General features: G+C 39.6%; 1 protein-coding gene across 1 annotated transcript in view; it reads right to left on the reverse strand.

The window, feature by feature from the left end:
• Window positions 1–27,498, reverse strand: part of MGAT4C (MGAT4 family member C) — a gene marked incomplete at its 3' end in the record, with an annotated part of 434,464 nt that overhangs the window by 397,629 nt on the left and 9,337 nt on the right. The window lies entirely within an intron of this gene.

Genomic DNA, 27,498 nt, shown 5'->3' on the forward strand with positions numbered 1-27,498 from the left:
TAGGTTCTCAATTTGCAATATATAAGAATCACCTAGATTGCTTTTAAAAGTAAAGATAGATAAGAAATTCTTCACCCCAGAAAAATAAGTTAGGATTTTTGAAATGGGACCTAGGCATCGGTATTTAAAAATATATACAAAATGAGTCTAGTATGCATCCAATTTTTAGGTCTATGAGTTGAATATAAAGCTTTACATTTTACTTTTTTATTAATTTTATATTTTACTCTTTAATTTACTTTATTGATTCTTCATAAATCTAGAATATTGCTCTTTAATACTACTTATTATCTGGAGGAAATAATCTATAGAAAAAATAACAAAAAACTAATAAATATAATTAAATTTGAGCTAAGAAAATTAATAAAGATAAAATTATACTAATTAAATAAGAGTGCTCAACTTAGAAAATGTAAAATTATGATTATACTATATTTCTACATAATATATTATAGCATCTTTGTTAACTGTATACTTACAAAACTAATGTAAATATTTTTGTGAAACTCTGACTCATATTGTTAGCACACTTCATAAGTGATATAATATATCACTACCAATAAGCACATGCACAAAGCAGATGTTGTACATCTCAAGAGAAAAAGAAAAACCAAAGACTCAGTCTGATATTATAGTCACTGTGCACTGGATTGTAAATCCAAAAGTCCACTGCACTTTCAAAATACAAGAGATCAGTGCTACAAAAGAAAAACAAACAAACAAACAAAAACTTTGGTTGTCTAGGCATAAAAACACACAAATTTATTGAAAGAGTTTTTCTTGAATATAGTTTTGAAATGTATAACCTAATCTTAACAATTCAGCTCAGTTCTCTCTGACCTGTTGGGTTCATAAAGTATTTTCCATAAACCATCAACAAAACAACAAGAGAGCCCACTGCGTGAGAGAACATTTGCCAATGTTATATCTGATAAGGGCTTAATCTCCAAAATTTATAGGAAACTCATACAACTTAACAAAAGGAAGATAAACAACCCAATCAAAAAATGAGCAAAAGACCTAAATAGACACTTTTATTTATTTATTTTTTTAAATATATTTTATTGATTTTTCACAGAGAGGAAGGGAGAGGGATAGAGAGCTAGAAACATCGATGAGAGAGAGACATCGACCAGCTGCCTCCTGCACACCTCCCACCAGGGGATGTGCCCGCAACCAATGTACATGCCCTTGACCGGAATTGAACCTGGGACCTTCCAGTCCGCAGACCGATGCTCTATCCACTGAGCCAAACCAGTGTTGGCTAAATAGACACTTTTAGAAAGAGGAAATACGGAAGGCCAAGAGACATATGTAAACATGCTCAAAGTCACTGATCATCTGAGATGCAAATCAAAATGACAATGAGGTACTATCTCACACCTGTCAGAATGGCTATCAACAAATCAACAAAGGACAAGTGCTGGGGAGGATGTGGAGAAAAAGGAACCCTGCTGCACTGCTGGTGGGAATGCAGATGGGTGCAGCCACTATGGAGAACAGTATGGAGTTTCCTCAAGCAATTATGAACAACATAAATTGATGAAGTAAAATAGATCCAGAGACATAGAAGCATTGAACAGACTATCTAACCTCAGAGAAAAGGTGGGGTGGGTGGGGGATTGAGAGATCAACCAAAGGACTTGTATGCATGTATATAAGCATGACCATGAGCACAGACAGTAGGGGGATGAAGGCATGTGCTGGGGGCAGAGGGTGGGAATGACCGGGGAGAGGTCAATGAGGGAAAAGGAGATATATATAATACGTTAAACAATAAAGAATTTTCAAAAAAGGAACACAAGGTAAGAAGATTTTAAAACGGAATGAATTATTGATACATGAAGCAGTCTCATTGACTCTCCAAAGTGTTAAATGCTGAATGAAAAAGAGCTAAGTTAATAAATAATTCTATATTATTTAATTTATATAAAATTATTGAAATGACAAAATTATGGAAATGAGAACAGATTAGTAGAGTTAAAAAGAAATCTTGGAGGGGCACATATATCTTTAAAAATAAACATTTTCATATGTTTTGGGTAGGTACCCAGAAGAGATTTTGCTAGGTAATATGGTAGATCAATCCTTAATTTTTTGAAGCACCTCCATACTGTTTTTCCATAGTGGCTTGGTACCAGAGAAATTTTTATCAACTTGAACCCAAAGGCAAGGAAAGTAAAAGCAAAAAGAAAATAAAAAAGCATACAAGTTAATGGGAATACATTAAACTAAAAAGTTTCAGCACAGTAAAAGAAACCATCAACAAACAAAAACAACTAGCTAAACAAGAGAAGATATTTGCAAACAACTGCTCCCATAGCATTGTTAAAAGCAGGACTTCAATTTTATTAACTAGACTAGAGGCCCAATGCACAAAGATTAATGCAAGAATGGGCCTTCCTTCCCCTGGCTGCCGGCAATGCCTTTGCTCTGGCCAGAACCGCCTTTCCACTCTGGCCCAGAGCTGCCTTTCCACATGGGGCCAGAGCCACCTTTCCGCCTTCCCATGCTGCCCAGAGGCCCAGAGAGGCTGGGGTGGTGTGGAATGCATGCGTCGTTACCATGACGATGATGCAAGGGTCCCGCCCTGCCCCTGGCCACTCAGCGCCTGTGTATGCAAATTAACCCACCATCTTTGTTGGGTTAATTTGCATACTCACTCCTGATTGGCTGGTGGGCTTCACGAAGGTATGGTCAATTAGCATCTTACTCTTTTATAGTGTAGATTATTCTTATATATTCTAATAATTATATTATCTCTAACAACTTTAGTTTGTGCTTTCAAATATGTGGTATAAGTTAATATATTTATTAAAATATTTTGTAAGGTATATAATAGAGCATCTTTTCTCAGTATTATAATTTTTGATACCAAATTTTATAATGAAAGATGCCATTTAAGATCATACATGAGGTTAGGATGTAACAAAAAGGTATAGAGAGGAAATAATTGTAACACATTTGACCACTTCTATTTATTCTAAAAAAAGAGAGAGAGATAATATTGAGTATGCTGACTTCAATATTTGTAAGAAAGAGAAAAAAGTTTGGGTGAAGTTTTTATTTGCTTAAAAGTGTATACTCTGTTGTGGTTCAGTAAGAATTAGTGTCATTTTAAACTGTAAGTAGAGTTGGATATTACATTGTTTTTAAGTTTAATCAGTTTGCCATTTGGTTCAACAATCCCCTTGGGTGCAATTTGATTCAGTGCCATAAAACTGTTTATCTTGTATAAATTTGCGAATAAATCACACCCCTCACTACTCTGAAGGTCCATTTAGTACACACTTGGTAGAAAGACAATGTTTTGCCAATAAAATGAAGACATATTGTAGCCTTATGTGTGCCATAAGGTTTAAATCCAACACAGAAATTTATAGCTGCTTTTTTTTCTTTGCGCAAGCACAGTCTAGTCAAGCATTAAATATATAGTTAACAGATATCCAATAGTCACAAGAGAGTTGACAACTTAAATTACTTAGTTATAATAAAGATAAATAGCTATATAAACATGGCATGTATTGCACCATGCAAAGCAACTTACTCTAATGTTGTTGCCAGGCAACCTCCCAAGAGAGATTAAAAATATTTCCAGTAATTTGATGGTATCAGAACACACCCACATTTGAAGGAATGACCAAAGCTCTGGTGTTTTAAAAAATAGTGTGACCATAAATGTATTTGAAAGCACATATGGATGACATCATCAGGAAATTCTGTTTTGTAAAATGCAAGCTCCCTGGTGTAAATCTTTAATAGAAATATGACCTATCATAGACTTTCAGTTACTCACAATATATATGAGTAAAGCCATTTATTTTATGTAATGGATTAAGTGTTTTTAAGGGATTTATACCATTGTTTGAGAAGATTTTTTTTCAAGCAAAAGCTAACTGGAAAAACATTTTCTTAGTCATATCACTGGAATAAACTAAATAGAATCACGCAGTAATTATATACATATATTCTTGTATATTGGGGATTTAATTTTTTACTTATTTTATTTTATGTGTATATATATTTTTGCTTTCATAATTGGTTTATCATAATTATATTGCCTCTTTGAAGTTCACATAGGGTATAGAGGCTATTATTGGAGGACGAATTATAAAAATTTTTGGTAAGCAGAGACATATCAAAAATATGTTCTCTAATATTTGTCCTTCAACAAATCAAGCTTACTAAATTATTTTTTCTCTTTTTTTACCTCTTTGAATAAACAATGACATTGATCTCACTATTTACTTCGTTATGCAAAAGAAAAGATATAACTTTTATTCCCATCGTTTTAGAATAAAGTGTCCATCTATTCCCTTGATCATTTTTCTGTCTTCTAAATAGAATCTAGTTTAACTTTCCTCAGAATGCTTCGTGGTTATCTAGATTCAGTTGTTCAATGATATTTGCAAGGACTAGAAAAATATTTCAGACATTTCCATTTTGATGTGTTTTCTTTTGATGACCACAGTTGTGTTTGCTGGTTAGGTTGTAGCGGTATAGTAGGGAATGCAAGACTAAGCTAATGAACAGATACAGTAAACATATAAGGGTTTAGAAAGAGCAAAGGATTCCATTTCATTACACTGCTCTGTAATGAATTTTACATCCCACAGTACTCATTCCATCAAGTTACTTTATAGCTGGAAATCAATTAATTTAAATATTAATGAAAAGTAACTATAAGTTTATTTATTGAGCAAACCAAATTTTATCTGAGAAATACTATGTTCTAAGCATTATGCTAGGTACTAGAAATAATTATAATTATAGCAGCTACAACAATAGCCATCACATGCCATGATAGAATTACCTAAAGAATCCAAAGTCAAGAGGATAATAATGATACAGCAAATTAGCATTTACCGAATCATATTGTGTTCTGGGTGGGCACTTAAAATCTTTATATACATCATATTATTTTATCATTAAAACAATCTTTTTTTAAGTTGCTATTATTATTCCTAATTTATAGACAAGGAAACTGGGTCACACAATTTTTAAATTTTAAGCAAAATTTTAGAGTGGCAGAGCTGTTACTTAAGTTTAAGATACTTTACTTTAGATTACATCCTGTTAGCCAATGAATTAAAAATACATTGGCATAATCATGAAATTTGCCTGTTTTTATTTGTCTGTAGATTATAACTATCTATAATGATGTGCAAGATCTAGAATAGAGGCAAGAACATCAGCCATGGAGCTATTTAAACCAATGTAAGATAAGTTTGAATATTTTAAAAAGTACTTATAATGAGAGTAGAGAGATTGTGAATTAACTGTAGACATTTCATGAATAGAACTAAAATTATGTGGGAGGTATTGTTGAGGAAGAGTAAAGAGCAAAGAATAACTTCACTCTTTTAGGTTGTGGTTAAAACATTAAGTAAAAAAGGTAGTAATAAGAGGCAAAGAAGATTGTTCAGAGGAAAGTTAGTGAAATGAAATGTTGAGTCTGAAGATAAGACACCTACTAAATTGAACACAAAAAATTGATATGCAGAAGAGTATTACACAGGCAGAAATGTAAGTTTGTAAGTGACAAATTAGTGGAATTATGTTCTAAGTTTGTGAAAAAATGAGATCTACTGCTCCAGAGGTATGGATGGCAGTTTGAGATGATGTGAAAATTATCTTCTGAGAATTTATATCAGTGAAGTAGAAAGAGAAGAGGCAGCTAACAGTGAGGAGACAGGGGAAGTGTGAGTAGAGCAGAGATGTTATAAAAGATTCACGAAGATAACTGTTCAAGGGAAATGCAGTAGGATTGTGATGTTGCACTATGGGGCTCACCTAAATTAGTGCGCATGAACTGACCAAGAAACCAGCCAGCAATGGCATAAAGTTTTCTTTTGCCATCTCCAGCTTTGCAGGTATAAACATGAGGAAGGGAGGCATGGAGGAGGAAGAGGACAAGGGAAGGAGAGAAGGAGAGAGGGACGAAGAGAGAGACAATTTAGGATTTGTTACTAACCAGAATTGCCTGCTTATAATATACTAGAAGCCCGGTGCACGAAATTCGTGCATGGCAGGGGGTTGTCCCTCAGCCCAGCCTGTACCCTCTCCAATCTGGGACTCCTGGAGGGATGTCCGACTTCCCGTTTAGGCCCGATCCTGGTGGGATCGGGCCTAAACGGGCAGTCGGACATCCCTCTCACAATCCAGGACTGCTGGCTCCCAACTGCTTGCCTGCCTGCCTTCCTGATTGCCCCTAACCCCTTCTGCCTGCCAGCCTGATTACCCCCTAACCACTCCGCTGCCAGCCTGGTTGATTCTTAACTGCTCCCCTGCCAGCCTGTTTGCCCCCAACTTCCCTCCTCTGCCAGCCTGGTCACACCTAACTGCCCTCTCCTGCAGGGTTGATCACCTCCAACTGCCCTCCCTTGCAGGCCTGGTCCCTCACAACTGCCCTCCCTTGCAGTCTGGGTGCCTCCCAACTGCCCTCTCCTTCTGGCCATCTTGTAGTGGCCATCTTGTGTCCACATGGGGGCAGGATCTTTGACCACATGGGGGCAGCTATATTATGTGTTGCAGTGATGATCAATCTGTATATTACTCTTTTATTAGATAGGATAGAGGCCTGGTGCACGGGTGGGGGCCAGCTGGTTTGCCCTGAAGGGTGTCACAGATAAGGGTGGGGGTTCCCTTGGGGTGTGGGGTGGCCTGAGCGAGGGGCCTGTGGTGGTTTGCAGGCTGGCCACTCCCCCTGGCAACCCAAGGGGAGGCCCTGGTATCTGGAATTTATTTTCCTTCTACAATTGAAACTTTGTAGCCTGGAGCAGAGCCAAGCCTGGGGCTCCGGCAGCCATTTCTGTGGCAGTTAATTCACCTTCTACAATTGAAACTTTGTAGCCTTAAGCGGGTGAGCCCGGCCAGGGTGTGCGGAAAGCTTTGCTTCCCCTGTTGCCGCCGGCAACCCTGGCCTGCTCTCTCAAGCTCCATTCCGCCGCCATTTGTTTGAATTTGTTTACCTTCTATAATTGAAACTTTGTAGCTTGAGTGGAGGCTTAGGCCTGCAACGGCTATGGAAAGCTTGGCTTGCTCTGTTACCTGGGAAACCTTTCTCTCTGTGGCTGTAGCCATCTTGGATTGGGGTTAATTTGCATACTCACCCTGATTGGCTGGTGGGCGTGGCTTATGTAGAGGAGTGATGGTTAATTTGCATATTACCATTTTATTAGAGAGGACTAGAGGCCCGTTGCACGAAGATATTCGTGCAATAGGCCTTCCTTTCCTCAGTTTCCAGCACCGGTTTTCCTCCAGCACCTGGGACCCAGGCCTTCACTCCGGCCGGAGTCTGCCATCTTTGTCTTCACTGTAGACTCCAGCCGGTTTGTCTTCCCTGCTTTGCTGCAGACTCCGGCTGGAGTCTGCCGTCTTTGTCTTCGCTGTAGACTCCAGAGTCTGCAGTCTTGTCTCCCCTGCAGCACTCCGCTCCTGTAGATCCCTTTGCCCCCTGCCTTCCCTCTCATAGCAGGCGTCCTGCCCGACTCGGCCACTCCGCGCCTGGAACAGCTGGGCGGCCGCCATCATTGGCCTTCTAATTTGCATACTCACTCTGATTGGCTGTGGGCGTAGTGGAGGTACGGTCAATTTACATGTTTGTCTATTATTAGGTAAGACTAGAGGCCCGGTGCACAAAATTTGGGCATGGGGGCGTGGGGAGAGGAACCCCTCAGTCCGGCCTGCACCCTCTCTAATCCAAGACCCCTCAGGGAATGTCTGACTGCTGATTTGTGCCCACACTTTTAACAGATGACAGCTCCATTGTTGTTTCTTTCTTTTCATGTTTAAACCCATTAGAATTAGTAGGTATTCAAAGTGTGTATACATTTTGGGGGTACACCCTGTATATCTCTAGTCAGTGGTGAAAGGAACCAATGGCGGATTTGGAACCCCCAGACAGGGAACCTCGCTCACTCCCCGCATGTCTTCCCACTCCACTTTCCACCTTCGCGGGCAGCGGGAGAATTAATGTTTTCTCTCATTAACTTGGAAAAGCACGTTCTGTCATTTGCTGCCTGGCAGGAGTGTGCTAGGCTCCAAGCGATTGAGGCTCAGTCAGGGCAGCCTTCGCTCATGGGTGCCAGCACCCAAAGTGCACATTCCTCCTCTTCAGTCGCCCCGACTAGCTCACCATTTCACTGAGAGGACGGAACTCCTCACCTCCTTTGGGTTCCCGATCTTGAACGCTGACCGAAGGCACCTCAGCGAGGGCCACCCGCGCCCACCAGGTGTGTCTGTCTGCACCTGCTCCCACCTCAGCACCTGCATTAGCTCCACGGAGGTGATCTCGTTGCTGCACTGGCTCCACGGGAACAGGGCATCACCACTCTGCCCTCTTACTGTCATCTCACAGGCACCCACCCTCAACACCCAAAACATCCAGACACTCTCCAAAGGACGTGAGCGTGCCGGAGGGGATGTGCACACGTCCTGTGGGGGACATAGGCATGCTGGGGTTGATGGAAGTGCGGCGGAGGGGTGGGGGCAGGGAGGAACTTGCCCACACCATAGTCCGGGACTGTTGCAGGTGTATGTGGGTGACAGCACGCCTGGGGACATTCGCATGCCATTGGGAGGAGGAGAGGATGCATGCACTGGAGGCTTGAAGCTGCGCAGATCCACAAACCCCTGTGGCGTGGCCAGAAGGACATCAATCTGGCCCGCCATGGTGGCTGTCCCTGCGATCCTGCACCTTCAAGGCAGGACTTGCACAGTCAGTCCTTGATGCTGATGACCTGCAGGCGCTACTTCAGCTCGGCCCGCAGCCTCCACTTGGCGGGCTCACAGCTGCCACCGCTGCCATGTGGGGAGTATAGGCCGCCCTCCGCCGACCCACCTCTCCCGCCCAGAGCTCTCTGTGCGTGCTGTCCACAGGCCCAGAGGAGCCTGGGCAGGGCGGGACGCCTGCGTGCACTGCCTGCTGGCCCAAAGCGCGCTGCCCACCAACCGCTCTGCACTTGCGTGTGCTGCCCACACCTGGAGCGCGCTGCCCAAGGCAACGAAGGCAGGTGTTTGGCACTGCCCGCCCCGCCTGCCTGGGTCCCCAATCGGGGCCCGGACCCCACGGGTGGCATCTGGTGCTGCTTGCCCCATCTGCGTATGCAAATTTACAAACCATCATTGTTGGGTTAATTTGCATATCACTCCTGATTGGCTGGTGAGCGTAGTGGAGGTACAGTCAATTAGCATCTTTCTCTTTTATTAGTGTAGATAGTTAATAGTAGGTTCTGACTACCTAGACCAAAAAAGCATTTCAAGGAAGAAGCTTTTCAAAGAATATGCTCAAGTAAGCTCAGAGGTTTTTGTTTGTTTGTTTGTTGTTTGGTGGTCTTTAAAAGTATGTAAGAAACAATTTAAATAAAATATTGAGAAGAGATATAGAAACAGATAGAATGAATAATTTGACATTTTCCATTTTTCTAAATTAACTTTAAGACCTTGAACTAAATTGACTATGGTGGGAAATATACCTGAAGATTTTAAGAATGTATTTTAATTAGTGTTAAACAATTTCTCAGGCAATGAAATCATATGCATCAATCAATATACTGTACAGAAAAATGAATTCTTGTTTTTTTCATTATTCCCCTCATGAATACAGTGTTTACAATATTATACTTGTTCAGCAAAATGTAGCAAGTTAATTCTATTCTCATAAGAATAATTTCAAACCCAAGAGCCTCCTTTATAAAATGCTGGGCACACATTAGCTACATTTTATTGATTTAGACTATATATGAGTTGTCAGAAAAATCACATTTTTTAGAGCTATAACAAGATGTTCTTAACTGTAGATGTTTTAAAACAATTATTAGTTACTTTTTGGTGAGCCAACATAAATTTAGTTTATGTTGAAAATCTATAATCTTAATCACTGTGTATTTTCTGATTTTTCTAACTATGCACCTTAATGGTTGATTGCTCTATAAGAGATTAGATGTCCTGCTACAATTGTACTTGTTAATTTAAAGAAAATGAGGGGGAAAATACTTATTAATTCAAGCCTCCTTTCCCAAACTGACTTTTTTTTCTAATTTCATCAGTAAAAGAAGTAACTATTTGAAGCTGCTGCAATCCATGATATAAATGATTGTTTATTTTATAGACCAAATGTGCCTTCTTCCTGCAAAGCAAATCTAACCAATAATGTGATTGAGCCCTAATTTGTACTGCATCACATAAGAATCTATAACCATAATCTATGGCAAGATAAATCTTGACTTTCAAATGTTGATGCTAGAAAATTCTCCTTTCTTTACTTTGCACTGGGATCCCAGAGCTCTACAGACTTGTAAACAATCAGAAAATGTTGGGGAGAGAAAGGAATGGGTGAGAAGCAAGGTGATACCTGGATAGCAAATGACTTGTTTATTCTTCATACATAACAGAAGAAAATTACATTACTACATCAGCAAATCTGAATTACAGAAGAGAACTCAGTCATTTTGTTTGCTTTCACTGGAGTTTAAACAATGGAAATATTATGAATACTTGAAAATTCTAAAATGTGCAATTTCACAACTACAATGGAAATGCAAATCAAAACAATACTAAGATGACACCTTACACCTGCTAGAATAGCTATTATCAATAAAACAAGAAATAATAAGTGTTGGAGAGGTTGTGGAGAAAAAGGAACCCTCATTCACTGCTGGTGGGAATGTAAACTGGTACAGGCACTATGGAAAATAGTATAGAGTATCCTCAAAAAATTAAAAATAGAGTTACCATATGATCCAGCAATTCCTATTCTGGGTATCTATGCAAAAAAATTTGAAAATATTGATTTGCAAAGAGATATGTAACTCCATATTTATTACATCATTATTTACAGTGTCCAAGACATGGAAACAACTGACATGTATATATATTACTCAGACCTAAGAAACCAAACAAAAACTCAGAGACAGGCAACAGTAGGGTGGTTACTAGAGGGAAGAAGTGTGGCGGGGTAGAAGAGGGTGAAAGGAAAAGGGGTCTAATATATGGTGATGATAGAAAATTTCACTTTGGGTCACAGGTTTACAATGTAAAATACAGATGATAAATCATAGAAATGCACATTTGAAACCTATTTAACCACTTTGACTAATGTCACCCCAATAAATTAATTTTTTTTAAAAAAGCAGAAGAAAAAATGTAAAAAATAAAGAGCCTGACTTCAATAAATTATTTAGGCTAAAGTATATTTTGTAAAATAAAGTAAAATATAAATGTATGCATATTATATAATTAAATATTGCAAAATCTATTGATGGAGATGATTTACTTCCATTTTCTATCCCACCAAGGACCATATAACTAATAATTCTATTTACCTGCTTTCACATAACACTATTAAATTAAATTAAAATTTGTATAAATTAAAAAATATATTGCAATTGAACATTCACTCTGACTTTAAATGTGAGCATCTATACATACTTTTTGACTAGTACATGTTTGATTCTGAAAAACTTTTAATTATTTGTACATACATATTATTTGCATGGGACATATACAGGCAGTATTTGCAATTGAGAATTTTATTGCCACTTTGGAATATGTTTAGTGAATGGAGAAAGAAAGATATATAGTTTATTTTTGTATCACTAATAAGGGTGACAATGATATTGATAGTTCAGGCCTCAACTTTAAGAAATATTTACTATATCACAGACTTTACAGGGACTTTCCTATTTATTTATCACAAACAAAAATAAGCAAACAAAACTATGAAATACCTGCAGTTATTATGCTGACTTTACAAATGTGAAAAAAAATTATGCTTAACAGTTTTGCCCAAGATTATACAACTAAGAAATTGTGGAGACAGTGATGTAATCCATTCACATTCCCAAAATTTTATTATTAATCACTCTACTGCTTGAGTAAATTTCACAATTATGTACTCAAAAAATATAAACCCATTGCAATAACTTTAGTGTCTTTTTCTAGTAAAACTAGTGACCCAGTGCACAAAATTTGTGCGCATTAAAAGGGGATTAATTAGAGGAAATAATTTAATATTGCTATTTGCCTTTTCTCTATAATAGAAGTGTCAGAGGTGAAAGAAAATTAGTAAAATGTATATGAAAACCTCCCTCCTGTCAGAATCTGGGGCACACCACAGGACCCAGAGTCAAGTCCCCGCCCACCCACATGCACCTCAAAATCACGTTAAGACCCAGACCCGGCCGCCCCCCCGCCCCCATTAGGCTAGATCCAGACCCGACCAGTCCTACCCTTGTCAAGCCCTGCTGGGCAGGGGGCATAGCCTCAGGTGCCCTGGCCCAGCACCAGGATGGGGTCGTAGCCTGAGGTTCCCCAGCCCAGACTGGGGCAGGGGGCATGCCTTGAGGTCCTCCATCAAGCCCCGCCAGGTGGGGGACATGGCCTGAGATCCCCTGTCAAGCCCTGCTGGGTGAGGGACGTGGCCTGAGGTCCCCTGTCAAGCCCCACAGGGACGGGGGAGGGTGTAGCCTCAGGTCCCTGCTGATTGCTCTTTAAGGCTCCTTATGGGAATTTGGCCTTAGCTGTGGGTGCAGCCATCTTTGTGATGGAATGATGGTCAATTAGCATATTCCCTCTTTATTAGATAGGATAGCCAATGCCATTTCAAAGGCTTTTGATTACAAAAGTATACAAGTCTTAATATTCTCATTTCCATAGTTGGAGTAAAGTGAATGGACATAGCATATAACTTGTGAGTCAAATATATAGACATAAGTCTGGGTTACGCCAGAGTGGGTTATGGATTGTGTATTTAACACAAAATATTCAATGAATAATTATTAATTTTTTTAAATGAATGAGTTAATGTATGAGTTAATGTTTTAATAATACTGGAAATAACTGAGCTCAATAGCAACTGATTATTAAAAGAAGAGCTAGTAAGAAGAAATAAAGTAAAAAAAGTAACGTCTTAGGTAAGATAAAGAAGAAAAAAGTATTACAAAGATTGCAAATATAACTTGGGAAAGGAAGAAAACTGAAAAGAGTTGATTGGGTTTCATTGGGAAGTCATTTATGACTTTGTAAAATAATACTGGTGAAAGGTTGAGGTAAAATATTCTGCTGAAATGAGTTCCTAGAGAAATCATGTGTTTTTTTCCCCAAAAATAATTTTCAAAACTTTCTCCAGTTTTGGAAGTTATTATGGTTATTTCAGAAAGGTTTATAGTAGAGAACAGTAAAACAAATATTTAAAAATATATATTTCACCTACAAAATAGTGTATTTCAATCAAATGTGTATTTATTTGTGTGGGGTTTTTTTTCCATAGTGAAAGAACCAAACAAAATGTACTTTGAGGCAGAGTGTGAACAGCTTCTTTTGATAAAATATCTTAAACATGGGTCTTTTAGCCCTTTTATTTTGAATGTCTCCATATGGAAGACATAAGAGAAAGTATTTTTATGTAATACTAGAGGCCCAGTGCACGAAATTCGTGCACGGAGGGGGGTTGTCCCTCAGCCCAGCCTGTACCCTCTCCAATATGGGATCCCTCAAGGGATGTCAGATTGCCCGTTTAGGCCCAATCCCTGGGATCGGGCCTAAACGGGCAGTTGGACATCCCTCTCACAATCCAGGACTGCTGGCTCCCAACTGCTTGCCTGCCTGCCTTCCTGATTGCCCCTAACCGCTTCTGCCTGCCAGCCTGATCACCCCCTAACCACTCTGCTGCCAGCCTGTTTGCCCCCAACTTCCTTCCTCTGCCAGCCTGGTCACCCCTAACTGCCCTCTCCTGCAGGGTTGATCACCTCCAACTGCCCTCCCTTGCAGGCTTGGTCCCTCTCAACTGCCCTCCCTTGCAGGCCAGGTGCCTCCCAACTGCCCTCTCCTGCTGGCCATCTTGTGGTGGCCATCCTGTGTCCACATGGGGGCAGGATCTTTGACCACATGGGGGCAGCTATATTGTGTGTTGCAGTGTTTATCAATCTGCATAGTACTCTTTTATTAGATAGGATAGAGGCCTGGTACAGGGGTGGGGGCCAGCTGGTTTGCCTTGAAGGGTGTCCCTGATCAGGGTGGGGTACTGTTGGGGCGTGGGGGGGCCTGAGCAAGGGGCCTGTGGTGGTTTGCAGGCCAGCCACGCCCCCTGGCAATGCAAGCGGAGGCCCTGATATCTGGAATTTATTTTCCTTCTACAATTGAAACTTTGTAGCCTGGAGCAGTGCCAAGCCTGGGGCTCCCTCCGAGGCCCGAAGCCATTTGTGTTGGGGTTATAATTGAAACTTTGTTGCCTTAAGCGGGTGGGCCTGCCAGGGCGTGTGGAAAGCTTTGCTTCCCCTGTTGCCGGCGGCAACCCTGGCCTGCTCTCTCAAGCTCCGTTCTGCCGCCATTTGTTTGAATTTGTTTACCTTCTATAATTGAAACTTTGTAGCTTGAGTGGAGGCTTAGGCCTGGCAAGGGCAGGCGGAAAGCTTGGCTTCCTCTGTTACCTAGGAAACCTTGCTCTCTGTGGCTGTAGCCATCTTGGTTTGGGTTAATTTGCATGCTCGCTCTGATTGGATGGTGGGCGTGGCTTGTGGGCGTGGCTTGTGGGTGTGTTGGAGGTATGGTCAATTTGAATATTTGTCTATTATTAGATAGGACTCTTAATGATCAGATCCTCAATTATACTAAAAAGTGTTTAGGATATATCTATGTTTAATATTACTATTATCCTTCATGAAACAGTAACTGTAACATTTAGATTTCCAGAAACTGGGCCATTAATACTGTTATCAAATCTATTATTAGGCTTTAAATGTTGAATTCAACCAAGATTTATTACTCTGGAGAAGTCAATGGGGGGAAGGAGACTTATGTAATATTTAAACAATAAAGAATTTTTAAAAATAATAAAATATTTGTCTTTCAAAATGTACCTGCTGTATATACTCTGAATAAATATATGTATATACTAGGGGCCTGGTGCATGAAATCCCCTCAACCCAGCCTGCACCCTCTCCAATTGGGGACCCCTTGGGGGATGTCCGACCACCATTTTAGGCCCGATCCCTAAACCAGCGGTAGGACATTCCTCTTGCAATCTGAGACTGCTGGCTTCTAACTGCTCACCTGCCTGCCTGCCTGATTGCCCCTAACTGCCTCTGCCTGCCTGTCTGAGCACTCCTAACTTCCCTCTCCTGCCAGCCTGATTTCGCTACCAACTGCCCTCCCCTGCCAGCCTGATCTTGCCCCAACTGCCCTCTCCTGCTTGCCTGATCACCCCTAATGGCCTCTGCCTTGGCCCAAACCACCATGGCTTTGTCCAGAAGGAAGTCGGATGTCCAGAAGATGGCTTGTCAATCCGGTCTAATTAACATAGTACCCTTTTAGTAGTATAGATAGAATATATAGTACTAGTGGCCCGGTGCACAAAATTAGTGCACGGGAGGGGGTTGTCCCTCAGCCAGGCCTTCACCCTCTCCAATCTGGGACCCCTCAAAGGATGTCTTACTGCTGGTTTACAGGGATCAGGCCTAAACCGGCAGTCAGACATCCCTCTTGCAATCCGGGACTGCTGGCTCCAAACCGCTCACCTGCCTACCTGCCTGATTGCCCCTAACCACTCTGCCTGCTGGCCTGCTGGCCCCCAAATGCCCCCCCAACCAGCCTGATCACCCTCAACTTCCCCCTGTGCCAGTGTGCTTGCCCCCAACTGCCCCCCCCGCTGGCCTGCTCACCCCCATCTCCCCTCCCCATTGGCCTGCTTGCCCCCAACTGCACTGCTCACTCCAAACTGACCTCCCCACTGTCCTGATCACCCCCAACTGACCCCCACTGATGGCCTGCTCACCCCCAACTGGCACCCCTGCTCACCCCCAACTGACCCCACTGATGGTCTGCTGTCCTGATCATCCCAAACTGACCCCCACTGATGGTCTGCTCACCCCCAACTGCCCCCCCACCAGCCTGATCACCCCTAACGACCTCCCCCACCAGCCTGATCACCCACAACTGCCGTCCCATTCTGGCCTGATCACCCACAACTGCCCTCCCCTCTTGGCCTCTAACCACCTCTACCTTGTCCCAGCCACCATGGCTTTGTTTAGAAGAACATCCAGAATGTCTCCTGGAAGGTCTCCCAGTCTAATTAGAATATTACCCTTTTATTAGTATGGATAGATTATCTAGGATAGGATTGCTTAAATGGGGGGGGGGGGGGGGGTGGAGCCTTTTTCATCTGGAGGAGATGCTCTTGGCAGACAAAAATACATAACCCCTATATCTGGACTGATAACCAGCCATATACACTATACTGCTGGTCATTAAAAAAAAAAAAATTGAACCACTTTCTTACACCTTACACCAAACAGTTCTTGACCTTAAAACCCCTCCTCAGCCCCCACCTTAGGTTCTGCCTTTGCAATTCACCTAGCTTAGGTTCTGATTGGTTGGTTTCTATGCCAATCAGTGTCAAAAGCCCCACCTCCTAAGCAGCCATTGGCTCCTTGCACTTCACCCAGATTTGGTTCTGATTGGTAGGTTTCTATGCCAGTCAGCATCAAAAGCCCCGCCTCCTAGGCAGCCATCAGTTCCTCGCAATTCACCCATATTTGGTTCTGATTGGTCAGTTTCTATGCCAGTCTGCATCTCCAGGCCTATCTCCAGGCCTGATCATAGAGGCAGGACTGATCAGCAGCCACCCCAGGCTGCTGGAGAGCAGGCTGAACTGCTGACCTCTGGGTGAGAGAGAGAGGCTTGGCTGCTGGCGAGGCCTGGAGAGAGAAGCAGGGTCTGATCACCCTGCTTCTCTGTCCGGGCCTTGTCAGCAGCCGCTGCCACTGCTGATCAGCCCCACCTCTCTCTCTCTCTGAGAGGTCAGCAGTTCAGCCTACTTGCCTGCTGCACGCTCTGCCTGGTGTTTGGTCGAGCCTTCAGTCGTTTTTGATGTTACGACCCTGGTTCTTTATATAGATAGATAGATGATAGATAGATAGATAGATAGATAGATGATAGATAGATAGATAGATATTCAGAATATATACTCTGAATAGCCTTACAGAATGATATTATACCAAAAACTTGTATTTCACAATTTGTCAAGAAGCCTTATTCTCTTTAAAAGACATTAGGCACAAATCTAAAATTTAAGGAGAAAGACATCAATCCCATACAATATCCCTAATGTTACATGTATTCTGATATAGAGTCAAGGAAATACATAAATATGAAGCATGAGCAGAAGTCATGAGCTTTAATCTGTAAATCATTCATGAGTCAATGAATCTAGCATATAGACAACATTAGCATAATGAAAAACTAATTTACTAACTCTTTGTACAAAATATAATTTTTCTTGGGTCAAGGTTTATGATTTGGGTTTCTTTCAGAGACGGAATGATAGAAAACGACAGTACAGCAGTCCAGGACCCTATGATAAGTGGAGATATTTGATAGTAAATATTATACCTACCAAACACTCTTCTACTCAAAATCTCCCTTTGCACCATCTCTCTCCCTCCTTTCTCCCACTTCCATGCTGGCTTAAACACAGTTAACTGAAGTACAAACTTCTATCTGCCGATACGTAGTTAATGCTCATAGCCTTGGAACTGTGAAGCCCTAGGAATCTGCCTTAACTATTAAAAATAGAATTTAAGAGAAACCAATTTCCTTTCAAAACTTACAGATCAACTAAAAGAACATCGATATCTCTGAAAGAGTCATGCATTTGGAAAAGCATCATTTTTCAACTTGTGACAATCTTAAAAATTGCTATAGCATGTAAAAATATAAGCATGCCAATACTCTGGTTGTAAGGGCACAATGGAGCCTAAATCTTCTGGCCAACAAGCAACTTCTGTGTCAAAAGGTAGTATTTTAAAATCAATTTTATGCCCATCATAACTCCCATTTTAAAATGGAAACATAAAATCTGTATTTTCTCTTTATAAAATGATATGGGTCAGTATTTTGACTAGAGCCACAAAATTCAACAAGGATCCTGCAAATAAAATATATGCAGGCAATTAGGTTCCATTTCAGTACACTATTCTGAAAAGTGTTGTGAGTGTTTATTTTATTTTTCATGTTTTGGAAAAAAATTAAAAAGTGTTCTGGTTACAATAACAAACCAACTATTCTGCAGTGGAACCCTCCAGCAAAGGCTTAATATATCTGATTTGTCAAAGTCAACACTACTGCTAATCTTTCCCACCAGTGTCAAATGCTGTGAGCTATCTCCTATTCATTTTGTTGTGCAGTGTAGGGAGAAAGGTGGACAGTGGGCCGAAAGTAAGCTTGAATAAAATGAGCTCTTTGAGCACAGCTACAAGAATAATTAGAAAATCATCTGCGTTTTATGAGCTTTCTTTTGCAACCTCTCTTTGCTGTATTGCTTACTTGAATGCAAATTATTCATAACTTCATTGCACTAGTTAATGAATGTTTTTAGACTGCAAAAATGTTTTCTATAAGTGTCAAAATGTTATATGTTTTTGTGTGCTATATAATCAGAATCATGTGAATAAAATAATATTAAATATGAAATCCTCTGAAAGCTTTAAAGTAATAATATTTTTACTACCACTTAACCTGAAATAAAAGAGTTTAAGCCAGAATGTTAATATTATTTTAGTCTATAAATATTCTACTTAAAAAAGAAACTGTCTTTGGGAAGTTTAAGAAAACATATGGCAACTGTATTTGTTTTAATTCTACCAACAAAAATAGTATTTTCTATAATGAAATAACCAAGAATTTAACTATTAACTAGTATATCTTTCTCTGTTGAATACATGTGAATTGATATATGCACATATATATTCATAAATCTGTGCATGTCTGTGTGTGTAGGGGTATGTTATAATTAAATTACATTTTAATGTAAATACAAGTTCAATAACTCTGCAAGTGCCTCACAATAGAAGATAATGTGAAAACCAGAAAAATACAAATTGTGATGTGTTTAAATATGCATCCCTATTGTATTGAAAATTATTAGCATTATTCTTTACACTGTTGATAAAGGGAAATTCCAAGTGAGAATCTTCCTGTTGTAAATATGTGTCTATTTAGATTCATAAACCATACAAGGTAGATACTTAGAAAAAAAGTGTCAAAGATGTAGGTAAAATAAAAATAAAGGAGTCTAAGTTTTCTGAATATAAAATTTTCTACTCTTACTAAAATTATATGGAATTAAAGTTATTTAGATGATCAAATCATGAAAATTTACCTGAATATTTGTGTTTGAATGTAAGAAATAAAAAATTAAAATGAGGGTTTTTTTTTTGTGTTTGTGGTTTTTTTTGTTTTTTGAGAATTTAGAATTCTTGGTTAATTGGCATGTAGTAAAACAAAACATATAAAAGAAAAAAATAAGTGTTAGGAACACTGGGTTCAAGTCAGAAAAACCTGTGTTCCAGAACCATGTCCTCTTCATATTAGCATAATTAAACCCTTATTTGTTATCTAAGACAGGGGACTATTAATATAATGCTACTTATCATTGTTAGGAAGTTTAACCATTCTCTTAAGATTCTCATTCACCTTTTTCTCCAGCCATCACTGGAAGTATACTATGATTTCTCCAGATCATTACAACTTCTCTTCTGTGTTCTCTCTCTCTCTTTTTCAAATTTATCTTTATTGTTGGACGTATTACAGATGTCCCCTTTTTATCCCCATTGACCCCCTCCACCCTACACCCACCCCTCCCAGGCCTTCACCATAGTATTGTCTTTGTCTATGGACTATGCATATCTATAATAATCTATAACAATAAAAGCATAATATGCTAATTAGACCAGACAGCCAAACGATCTTCTGGACACCATTCCAGACGTCCTTCCAGATGAAGCCACCATGGTGGGAGCTGAGGCAGAGGCAGTTAGGGGAGATAAGGCAGGCAGGCAAGAAGTTAGGGGCAATTAGGGAGGCAGGCAGAGTGGTTAGGGGTGATCAGGCAGGCAGGCAAGCAGTTAGGAACCAGTGGTCCCAGATTGCAAGAGGGATGTCTGAGGGGTCCCAGATTGTGAGAGGATGCAGGCTGAGCTGAGGGTATCCCCCCTTGTGCATGAATTTTATGCACCAGGTCTCTAGTTCTATATAATAAAAGCCTAATATGCTAAGTGTCTGGTCGTCTGTTCAACAATCAAAGCATAATATGTTAATGCTACGCTAAGGCCACTCAACTGCTCACTAAGAGGTGCACTGACTACGACGGGGCAGACAGTTGACCGGTCGACCAGTAGCTACGATGTGCACTGACCACCAGGGGGCAGATTCTGTGACTGGTAGGTTAGCTTGCTTCTGGGGTCTGGCCCAACGGGACTGATTGATACAGGCTGGACACACCCTGGAGCCCTCCCGCAGTCCCTCCACGGCTAGCCAACCTCCTGTGTCCCTCCCCAGCCCCAATTGTGCACTGGTGGGGTCCTTTGGCCTGGCCTGCACCCTTTTGCAATCAGGGGCCTCTCGGAGGATATTGGAGAGCCGGTTTTGGCCAGATCCCACAGGCCAGGCCGAAGGACCCCACTGGTGCATGAATTCATGCATGAATTCATGCACCAGTCCTCTAGTATGCATATAAGTTCCCACCCTATATTCATAGCAGTACAAGTTACAATATCTAAGATCTGGAAACAGCCCAAGTGCCCATAAGTCGATAAATAAAGCTGTGGTACATTTACAACATAGAATACTATGCATACAGTAAAAAAAGAAGGGTCTCTTACTCTTTGAGACAGTATGGAGGGCCCTGGAGAGTATTATACTAAGCAAAATAAGCCAGTCAGAGTAAGATAAGTATTACATGATCTCATTCATATGTGGAATCTAATGAACAAAATAAACTGATGAAAAAAATAGATCCAGAGACATAGAAGCATGGAACAGGTGGGTGAATCTCAGAGGGAAGAAGGAGAGTGGGTGGGGAGTGATCAATCAGAGAACTTATATACATACTAGAAGCCTGATGCATGAAATTCGTGCAAGAGTAGGCCTTCCCTACCCAGGCTGCCAGAAGCAGCTTCCCCCCAGCACCTGGGACCTGGGCTTCCCTCACAGAAGGAAGCCCCACCCACCCACTGCAGCCCGCTGGTTGTTGGCCTGGGCCTCCCTCTGTGGGGTTATCATGGGGCGATGGCCAGGCCCCCGATCAATCACATCGCACCTGCCTTGGCTGGCCTGGTACCAGTATGTGTCATAGCTTGATCCTGGATGGTCGTTCTGCTGTTCAGCCGTTTGGTTGATTTGCATATCATGCTTTTTTTTATATAGGATATACATAGTGCAGTGTTCTCTTTTTAGCTTGTGTAAAACTCAGCACTTTTGTTTTGATATATAGAGTTTGGGGCTATAGTGTTTGTTGTTATATTCAATGATTAGTGTTCAAGCTTATCTTTCCTCCAACTGACTTACCAAATTTGACAGTCAGACTGAGAAATGAGGGTGTGTTCTAGGTGATATCTGCTCAGTCTCTTACAACATGGAAAACTTGATTCAGAGTGAGTATGACTGAGCAAGAACATCATTATCATCATTACAAAACTTATATAGAGCTTAACCACTTATGCCAGGCACTATTCTAAGAACATATCTATTAAATATCTTAATTATTTAAACAACTCAATGAAATAGATAACATTATTTTGTCCATTTTATAGATGATGAGTCTGAGGCACACAGAGGTAAGGTAGCTTACTCAACGCCACACAGCCATTAAATGATAGAACCTGAATTCAAGCTCAGACAGCAATGCAGTGGCTCCAGATCTCTTGGTCTACACATTACACTATGCAGACTTTCATGATTCAGGAAGAATGAGAAATACACTGGTGGGATATTTTTAAAGCTGTTGTACATATTATAACCTGATTTGATGATGTGGATCCTGACAAAGGCAAATTGTAAATAGCACTGAATCCATTCTCTGAAACCTTCTGCTCCAATATCTAGACCAGTGGCTCTCAACCTTTCTAATGCTGCGACCCTTTAATACAGTTCCTCATATTGTGGTGACCCCCAACCATAAAATTATTTTCGTTGCTACTTCATAACTGTAATTTTGCTACTGTTATGAATCGTCATGTAAATATCTGTGTTTTCCGATGGTCTTAGGCGACCCTGCTAGCGGTTCTCAACAGGCTGTCATGACCCACAGGTTGAGAACCGCTGCTGTAGAGCCTAAGACCATCAGAAAACACAGATATTTACATGACAATTCATAACAGTAGCAAAATTACAATTACGAAGTAGCAACGAAAATAATTTTATGGTTGGGGGTCACCACAACATGAGGAACTGTATTAAAGGGTCACAGCAATAGAAAGGTTGAGAACCACTGATCTAGACTGTCTGGCACCAACCATCAAAGAGATGAGGCCTTTTCCAATGGGAATATTGAAGTATTGATGCATTTAACTTTACTAATACCTAAGGGTTTTCCAAGGTGATTGGATGAGTGTTAAACTGCATCTGTATTCAAAGTTTCCTTCTGATTACAGAGGGAATTTACAAATGACTTTCTGTCTCAGCATAATTTAAATTGTGTAAATAAAATTAGTAATAGTAATAATCTACACCTATATCAACAGCAATATACTCTATCCCATGGTGTAATCATAATTTGTTTTATCTCAATAAATTAAAAAAAACTTAAAACCTTTTAATCTTCCATAGTAGAAGCAATATATGTATATGCAATACACATATTTAAATAACTAATGAGTATATTTTATTTTAAACCTATATGCTCGGTATTAGAGGGACACCATGTATGTTACTCATTGAGATAGGCAATGTATGGCACCTACCTCTTGACAACTCTAAATATGTGGTCCATCATAGACAGTTACTTAATTTTCTATACCAATGTCCTTAGAGAATTAGTGCATGTTTTTATCTCCAGAAAATGGAGAATCTTATACTGCCTTTTCCTCACCATTTAGATGAAAGTCTGCTGTCTTATTACTGGTTATTGAGAAGAGTAGAAGAGGAAATATATCATAATTATAAAATTGTAGTAATTATAATTTATTCATCATTTCTAAGGAACCAGGCACCATTTTTTAAAAAACGTAATCTTAGCTAACTTTCACATCTATAATAATAAAAGCGTAATATGCTAATTAGGCTGGACATCCTTTCTTTTGGACAAAGCCGCGGCAGTTGGGAGCCGAGGCAGAGGCGGCCATGGCAGTGGCGGGGGCCAAGGCCCTTGCATGAATTTCATGCATCAGGCCTTTAGTATTAAGTATAAAAATCATTTATAGGGTTAACAAGTATTATTGACCATATACAGATAAGGACACAAAATTGCTTGTCAGGCAACTTGCTCAGGGTTATTCAGCTAGCCTATGGCCGAAATGGTTCTGGAACTAAGCCTCTCCGCTTAATGCATACTTCCTTCATTGCTAAAGGTCACACATGTACAGCTGTAAGTTACAAAGAGAAACTACACCTAAGTATGCTACTCTGCCTTACATCATTGTCCTATTCAAGTACCCATGCCTTATTTTTTTTGAACAGCATTATTGAGGTACAATTGATATGCAAACACTTCACATATGTAATGGGCCCATGCCTTGTCAGTGTCAGCTGGCAGGGGCAGGAGGCATTGGGGAAAGAAAGGCAATCGCAGCTTGTGTACACACTCAAAGTATTGCTCTATGTACTTCTATGAAAGAAAAAGCCTGTTTCTTAAGGAGGGGCCAACTTCTCCTTTAGTGTACAGCCCTGATGCTCCCATTCTACATTTCGTTATGGAAAGATTTGGACCACAAATGGTCATGTACTTCCTATTTATAGTCATGACTTTGACAATTCACTTGCTGAAGAGGAAGGGAGTACTATATACACTGAGTGGCCAGATTATTATGATCTCTGAACGCATAATAATCTAGCCACTCCGTGTGTGTGTATGTGTGTGTGTGTGTGTGTGTGTGTGTGTGTATTAGAGGCCCGGTGCATGAATTTGTGTGCATGGGTGGGGTCCGGCCACCCTGGCCAGGGGGAGGGGACATGGGCAGTTGCCCGGCCTGCCTGCTGGTAGAACTCCTGGTCTAGGGGACAATTTGCATATTAGCCTTTTATTATATAGAATATACACTGAGTGACCAGATTATTATGCATTCAGAGATCATAATAATCTGGCCATTCAGTGTATATTATTACAGTTACAGATATTTTCTGTTTTGCACTTTCTATCCCTTCAAATGGAAAAGTTTCTAATATTATAGAACCTGTACTTGGCCAATGGAAGCATTCTTTTTGATAAAATTATTTAATTTTTTGTTCTCTCAGTCCACACACACACACACACACACACACACACACACACATACTTCCACATGTGCAGACACTCCCACAAATTCAGAAAATAAAAGTTTTAAAACCTTAGTAGTCATATTTTTGTTGTTCAGTAATAAAAAATTATGTCCTACTTACATGGGTGAATGTGAAATATATGATAGCCATACTTTCTAAAATATCACAAAAGTGCACCTTTTCACTTACATAGAATATTTAAAACCTAATCTATAATAATAAAAGCATATTATGCAAATCAACTGAATGTTCAAACAATGGAACAACTGTTCAGATGACAATCCTATGACACCCACTGGTGCCAGGCCAGTCTAAACGGGTGCAATGTGATTGGTTGAGGGTCTGGCCATCGCCCCATGATTGCCCTGCAGAGGGAGGCCCAGGCCAGCAACTGGCAAGCTATAGCAGATGGGTGGGGCCTCCCTCTGTGGGGGCAATCCATTGCAGAGCCCCAGCTTGGTGGGCAGGGCTTACCTCTTTGGGGTGATCCATCACAGGGCTCCCGCACTGTGAAAAGGCACAGGCCAGGCTGAGAGACCCGCCCCCCCCCCTGCCACTGAGTGCACAGATTTCGTGCACCAGGCCTCTAGTATAATATAAAATGGCTATCTCAATAACTTTATATCAGGTGATAGAAATAGAAATGTATGCATTATATGTAATGAATGACTTAATTTTTAATTTATATAATCTTATTTAATCCTATAAAATGGAAGTTATTATTTCTATGTTAGAAATGAAGAAATGCAGTTGTACAAAGTTTAGGTTAATTCTTAAATTCTACAACTGGTGGATAATGAAACTAGGATTTGAACTAAGACTGTCTGATTTTAATGTACTTGTTTTTAACTATGAATTATAGAGAGGAGGCTTGGGAGCATAAAAAAAAATATTCTCTGAAGAGCAGGTTTGAATTCCATCTCTGGCTCATTCACAAAAGTGTGCTGGAAAATCCTGTTAGTATGATATAGTGGGGAAAAAGCATCAAAATCTGGATACTAATTTTTTGAATATTTTTATTTAGCATTAAATCTAATCTGACCAACTGTAATGTTTATTTAGGGTATAAAATCACATTTTAGGGTATAAAATCAGTGACTTTTTATCAAAAGTATATCTAATAGCCCAGCCGGCGTGGCTCAGTGGTTGAGTGTCAACCTATGAACCTGAGGTCAGGGTTCAACTCCTGGTCAAGTTAAATGTGCTGGTTGTAGGCTCGATCCCCAGTGTGGGGCATGCAGGATTCTCTTTCATCATTGATGTTTCTATCTCTCTCTCCCTCACCCTTAATTATATATATTTAATGTATACATATATATATATATATATATATATATATATATATATATAGTATATATATAATTAAGCTATATCTAATCTGAGATTATCTATTATCTATCTATAATCTATCTATCAATCTATCTATAGAGAGAGATGCAACTAAATAATTGGTACATTTTATTTCAAAAGTTAAAAAGTAACAGACAATAATAAAATAAATTAAAAATCCCATATTTGACATACTATATTTTTTCTCATATAATCAATAGAATAGATACTTTAACTCATGAACAGGATAAATTTAATATTTAAAAAATCTATTATAGAAAACTAAATAGGACATAGAATTTAAAAACCTATATGCAACTATCTATCTAGCTTTTTTAAGATATAATTCATTTTGTACTAACTTGTTGGTTATCTCCAACCCTCACTCTTACCTTTATGTGTGGTTTTCAGGTCATACTTGTATGAAGAAATTACCTGATGAACTTAGTATTCAACAGAATTCAAGATTTAACTATCAACTTGAAAGAGAAGTCATAATTCCTTTGCTAATAAATTCCAAATATATGCAAACACAATCTCTTTGTCTTTCCATACAGTTTCACCTGAGATTCTACTAACATTTGAACCACTATACAAAGTCTTTGTGATACTATAAGACCTTGTATACTATCAATATTTGGCATAATTTGTGAGGAAATAATTATTCTTCATATTTTTTCATTTTAATAAGTGGAGATCCAGTAAGTTTAAGTATGTTTATCAAAATTACAAAACCAGTGAGAGTGAAAGACGTGACCTAGTATAAAAGCGCTCTTCCCATCTCTATTCCTAAGATTCTCTGACTCAGGCAGCGTCCTTTCTCAGTCTTTATTTACTTCAGTGTCCAAAGTGACTCTCAGCAGGACCTCCAGTTTTAGCTTTTACCAAGTGCTGCCTACAGCCTGACCTCCAGTTGTCCTTTTGAATGCTTCTTTCCTGTATCTATTTTGTCATGAAAACACTTCATCTCTTTTGCATACCAGTGTTACATGGGGTTTCAAACTGTATTCCATGGAGTTTAGGATAATACTTGGATTCTACTACAATCACATTTACAAAAATCAAAGTTTTTTTTTAAGTGTGAATATCACTCCTAAACATTTATGAATATATATTTCATCTTAAGTGTCAAATATTTCTAAAATGTTCTCATCCAAAACAACCAACTAAGAAATCCAAAATTATTTATGCCAATACTATTTAGGTATTTGAGGAGAAAAACACACACACACAGACATGCCTCTTTTCTAAAGCTGCTTTCACCCAGGGCAACTTCAAACTGCATGCATTGTAAAAATAATATCCCATAAACTGGAGCCACTTCATTTCACCTTATAGACTTCAGGGTGTCACTGTCCAATTTCTATAGCGGCTCTGACACCTTACATTTTTATTCTATAGCAGATTCTCTTTAGCTCGTAGTTAGCATTTCCATTCTCTGATACAAAACTCCCTCAAGGTCTTTGATAAATATAAAAGCCTTCCTTGTTTCTGTCCAAAAACTCTTTGAACATATTTTCCAAAGATATTTGTTTAAAGCTTTGCATTTTGACTTAGCACCAATGTATAAATATATAATAATGTCTTTGTTTAAGCAGAATATATTTAAATGATAATTTTGGAATTTAGACAACTGGAAAGCAAATCTTGACAAATCTGTACTTTATATATTCTCCAATGAAATTTTAGTTAGTGTGTATATTTGATGAGTTTTATTTTGTAATCAATAAGTTGATTACATAGAGATAAAAGTTAATATTTAAAATGGCTTATTTCCTCTACCCTCTATAATGTATAGTAATATAAACTAGAACTCTTAATGTAAATTTAAGCAAAATAACTAAAAAGAAGGTAAATAAGAAGACAAAAATCACAGTATGAAAACATCTATGATTAAAAAACATAAATAAATTGATTATA

The sequence above is a fragment of the Cnephaeus nilssonii genome (assembly GCF_951640355.1).
Source record: "Cnephaeus nilssonii genome assembly, chromosome: 6".
In the NCBI taxonomy this organism is placed as follows: Eukaryota; Metazoa; Chordata; class Mammalia; order Chiroptera; family Vespertilionidae; genus Cnephaeus; species Cnephaeus nilssonii.